The following is a 5824-nucleotide window of genomic DNA, read 5'->3' as shown; positions in this document are numbered from 1 at the left end:
AATCGGGGAACCCCTATTTGTCGGGTTCCCTGATTTTTAATTACCGGCTCCAGGCTCTGTCAGCCTGGTGCTGGTTTCGGCTGTGGGGGGGACCCCACGCCGTTTTTTTTTTAATATTTATTTATTTTTCTATTTTTTTTTACACTCTGCAGCCTGCACGGATCTGACTGATCCGTGCAGACTGCTAGAAAAATTCGTATTAGCGGCCGTATATATGGCCAGCTAATACGAATTGTTACACCATCGGAGGGTTACAAAGCAGTCGTATCTGACTGCTTTGTAATTTCCCCTCCGGAACACGACTTTGCATACGACTAAAACAGTCGTATGCAGCCGTAGGGGAAATACCAATACGAAAAACTAGGTTTTTCATATTGGTAAATTTCCCCCAAAATAACTACCTTGACATATATAAGCAGGTCTTTGAATAAATCTTACCTAAAATGAAACCAACCTTTACAATGCTTCCAATGTGTTTGAGGGCTGTGTGTGGCTTGCAGGTAGTGAGTAAACCTCTCACTGCAGCCTTCCATTTCAATCTCCTGTTCCTATCACTCTTTCCTTCTACTTGAAACCCCTATATCTCTACCTCCTTCCACCTGTAACCCTTGTACCACTCCCTCCTTCCACCTGGAACTGCTGCACCTCTCCCTCCTTCCACCTAGAACCCCTGAACCTCTCCTCCCTTCCACCTGGAACCCTTGTACCATTCCCTCCATCCACCTGGAACCCCTGTACCCAGTGGCGTAACTATAGCTCCGCAGCCCCCGCGGTGGCAGGGAGGCGCAGAGAAAGTTTGGGCGCCGGGGGTCTGCGGGGATATAGGGCCTTATTCTGGTTGGTGCGGCCGGGCCGTACGCGTACGTTCCGGGGTTTTTCATGATCTGCGCATGCGTACAATCGCCAATGCGCAGGCGCAAACACTCCACAACGCTTACGGACGGGTCTCTCCGTGCGAAAAAACCTGTACGCGAGAGTACGGGCATTGTGGGCGGCATAGGGGCGTGTTGAGGGGAGCGGCCGAAATAATGAGGGAAAATGGGCGTAAATATGGGCGTACACGGGGGTGTGCACCAAAAATGAACGGTGCTACTACCGCACGATCGCCTAAAGCACCGTTCATTTCGGACACAAAACAGGCGTCCGCCAACCGCCACCTCAGACCACCCCTACAGATACCGCATGCCAGCGTGCGCCTGGGTTTGCTAATTTACGCTGATTACTACTCAAACACATACACCTGAATGTAATAAGCAATGCTGCAGTCTATTAAGTCAAAACCATGATTTCACTACCTGCAAGCCACACACAGCACTCAAACACATTGGAAGCTTATCTTTCTATACTTCTCTACATTTAAAGGTTTGTTTAATTTAAGGTAAGAATCTTTTTAAGACCTGCTTATATATGCTAAGGTAGGTATTTGTTAAACAGTTATACACATTCACTACGTGCTTTCATAGACTTTACACAGTAGCACACTCAATCTACACAAGTCGACATGTGTCAACGTGTTCACTCTAATACAAACATAGGTTTTGTATTTAGATAGTGATTAAAATGCCACATTAGAACATAACAAATATACATGTAATGAGGGTTAAAATGTTGTTTTATTAGGGTCTTTATTAAGGTAGATAATTGAGTTAATAGAAAACAATAATTGAATAACAATTAGAATAATTAATTAATTGTCAGAATTGTAGTTGAAAGGCAAGATTTGCAGGTCCATATATGTGAAGGGTATGCCAGCGTGCACGGACGTACGCTCACTCTCACGAGCGGTGACATAAGCTGAGTTTTCTATTGAAAACAATATGGACCCGTCCGTGCAAGCTGGCGTACGATCAGATAGCCGCAAGAAGTCGGTGGGAAGACGGACGAGAGACGTCCGTAAACGGTGGCGTACGCTCTGTTGTACGCCAGTTGTCGGAGTGTAAGGGCTGGTCCGTCCGTGTACGTTGGCGTACGCTCAATTGTACGCCACTCCCCTTCGACGTTGTTTCTGGCCGTACGTATGCGGCTGAGTTGTGGGTGGACTTAACCCCAACGGCCGCGTACGGAGAGCGTACGTTAATAGTAAACGTACGCACGTTTGGCCGCTCCGATCAGAATAACCTCCATAGTTACCCGCTGCTGTCTCTGCCGGTACCTGCCTGCCGCTCCCGGTGCCATCATGGTCCCGACTCCCGTCTCTCCCAGCGCTGGCTAGTGGCTCCTGCTGCTATAATGAAAACGGACACTTAGAAAATGGCTGCCCCCATACTGCAGACAGTTTTCTGTCTGCAGTATGGGGGCAGCCATTTTCTAAGAGACTTTTCATTATAGCAGCAGGAGCCTCTAGCCAGCGATGGGAGAGACGGGACCGTGACGGCACCGGGCATGGCAGGCAGGTACCAGCAGAGGCAGCAGCGGGGGGCGGCGAGGGGTGGGGGGAGTGGGGGCGCCCAAAAAAATTTGCGGCGGGGGGGCTCAAAATTCGTAGTTACGCCTCTGCCTGTACCTCTCACTTCCTCCACCCACCTGGAACCCCTGTTCTCCCTCATTCCAGCTGGAACCCTTGTACTACTCCCTCCCACCTGTAACCCCTTCACCTCTCCCTCCTTCCACCTGGAACCCCTGTACTTTTCCCTCCTTCCAATTGGAACCCCTTTTCCTCTCACTCTTGCCTTCCCTCCATCATCCTTTGTTCCTCTCACTACCTCCTTTCAGACTCACTAAAGTGCCTGGAACATATTTTAGAACATTAACCTCCTGGGCTGTACACAGGTCATCATTACTGCATAACCAGTCATCAGCACAGCACTGTATGTACAGCCCAGCCCGGCAGCAGGATGAAGCAGCTTCTGTGGGTTGATGCATGGTGTATGGGTGTTCAGCATCTGTTGTTTGTCCGGGACACAAGAAGCAATGGAGGGGTATCTGAGGAGCTTGCCTGCTGGGCTGCAGAGATGGCAGTGACATGTCAGCAGCAGGAGAGTGGGAGGAAGGGGGGGGGGGCAATGGAATTGGAGTAGCTCAGGCACTGCAGGAGGCAAAGTGGAGCAAAGCATATGGGGCAGGGAGCTTCAGCGGGCAGCACTGCAGTTGGTGGTGGAACCAGGGCATAAGGTACATAAGGTAGCCATTGCTGGTCTGGACTGCCGCTCCTCTGCATAGAGCGCCTCTTTTACACTGGGGGGAGCGAACTGCCCCCCCCCCCATTCCGACGCCCCTGATTCTACTACAGTGCGTGTATTGGAACCTCCAATTGCTATTCAAAGCAATAATGTTGAGTCTTAAATAATGTTTTCGAAAGTATATGGATACACGCGCTAGAAACAATGTAAAATAAAAAGTTTCGAAATTTATTGAACAAATATACTTCACTGGCCAGTGATACTAAACAGTATTAAAAATATATATAATATTAATAACTGATTGGTTCTCTTGTAAAAACAGCCTTTGGCTTGTTAATATACACTCTCCTAGGATGGTCTAGATCCAAGTGTAATTTCATATGTATTGTCAATCATGCATCAACATTTATGCTTTCTTGGGACAGAGAAGAAAAAAAAAAAAAAGGAAAAAAGTTCTCTGGCCAGACACAGTTTAAAACAAGAACAGGACAGATCCCAGTTTTATGTGACTGCTGACTGACCAGCTGCTGTCGGGTGTGGTATAACACACCGACAGTCGGAATCCCGACTGCACAGCTGGGGGAGCGCAATGAAGCCCCTTGCGGGCTTGCTGCACTCGCCACGCTGCGGGCACGGTGGCGAGCTGCGCTCGCCACCTATTTTATTCTCCCTCTATGGGGGTCGTGGACCCCCACGAGGGAGCAGTCGGGATTCTGACGTCGGAGGAATGACTGTCGGAATCTCGACTGTCGGAGAGATGTCCGGTACCCCTACTGTCAGTGTAGTGCTGGGTTGTAATATTGCAGTACTTGCTTTTTGGCAGGCAGGTTAGGGATCGTATTCTGGAACTCCAGAAAGGGATGGTGAAGTAGCAAACAGTCATATGACGCGTTTCTCCGCCTCCTGTAAGGTGTCAGCGGCTTCATCAGATATTGGGATGCTGTCCCTGAATTTGTTTAAATAAGTAGCGTTTTAATTATCTTACACGCTATCAGCTGTGCTTCAGTCCCCCGGGGCGCTTTCAGCCAATCATTGTGGGGGTTTTGGCAGATTCTGACCATTCAATGTTCCGTCCTTTGGTGATAATGCAGTTAAGGTAATGCTAACGCCCATTGCATTCCAAGCCTCACTGTGGCGGCCGTCTATGATGCGTCCTTCCGCCTTTCACGTTCCAGCATTTGATTCGACCTCCGTATATGATGCGAGTGGGGGGCAGAAGCTTTGTTCAATTTGTTCACATCCCTATGCACGAAGCATGTCTCGCCCACAACAATAGAGCAGGTGGGCCGGGTTATAGGCCAAGCCTCCCCGTCGATTTCTATAGGCTTCACAATACAGCTCCACCACTTGTACTTGCAAGCTTCACTGCTGTGAAGTTTATTCCACGGCCAAATGGCTCCCCCATCACTCTTCCAACAAATGAACCGGTGAGTGAGTTCACAGTGAGTCTCGGAAGATGTTTATATTCGAGGTTCCGTCGGCCATTTTGATTGTGGGCAGAAATGCCCTTTGGTTATAGTATCCACGGCGACAGAAATACTCTGTTTATTCTCATTTATTAGCGACCCCACAGTGAAGCTCGTAGGATACTTGAACACAGCGTCACAGATATTAATTTGGAACAGCATCTGAATTGATAGATAGACTGAATATAATTTAAGCTACAGTTAATATATGTAAAGGTACATTATTAGATACATGTATAATTTATACACAACAAGGGAAAAGAAGAGAAAAAGAAAAAACATGTTTTTTTTTAGGTCGACCTATAGAGAGGAGACCAAAACCAAGAAAAATCTCCATATAGGACCTAAAACACCTGACACTGTATGGTTAAACTAATAGGAGGATATTCTAAATAATGTTTTCATCTCATCTAATACAATTTAATAGGTCCTGTATAAGTGTAATGATTAGAGACAGGATTATATGCAACATAAAAAGCTTGAAATATGCATGCAAATATGCATGAAAAATACTTAAAATATGCATGAAACGTGTTAAAATATGCTACATTAAATAATAAAAAAGTATTTTTAACTTATTTATTTAAAAATCAGCATACAATTAGTTGCAAATAAACCTCAAAAATAGGCCCACAGCATCTGCAGATGTCTAGTGCTGAACACAGGATTTTTTTCCTTCCTGGCTGCTACAGCAGACTGCAGCATCCAAAGCTCTTCTTGCATCAACTACACGGACACTCATCTCCAGCGCCGATGGATCCAATGTCAGCATAGCGTGTGAGGGCGGTGCAGTGGAAGGCTTCCTCCCTGCGCTGCATACTCACTGTGACATGGCATTTCCTCCGCGCCGCGTGATGTCACAACCCTTCCGCCGGCCTCGTCTGCTGCAAAAGTCTGTCTCTTGGTGTAAAGTCCCAGGCCAGGGGCAGGCAAAAGTTCAGGAGCTTCGTAATGGCATCTGCCCCGACTGACTTATCGACATGGATTGGCAGCCTTGAGCAGTGTCAGACATAGCGTACATCTAAGGTTCCCCACAGTGCGCACATATTGCCCCAGCCTGCACACTCTACCACTACCTGGCCAGTAACAGCAGGGCAAAGCAGTGCTGTGACTCGCGGGTGGAAAGGGGACGGGGCCTAAAATATGCACCATCACTAGATTTTAGGTAAAATATGCAATAACCAGTAAGAATGGGCAAACTATGCAAATGCATATGCAAATATGCAAATGCATATAATC

Source organism: Crinia signifera, chromosome 3 (genome assembly GCF_055691185.1).
Source record: "Crinia signifera chromosome 3, ASM5569118v1, whole genome shotgun sequence".
NCBI lineage: Eukaryota > Metazoa > Chordata > Amphibia > Anura > Myobatrachidae > Crinia > Crinia signifera.
Note: the sequence above shows the minus strand (reverse complement) of the source record.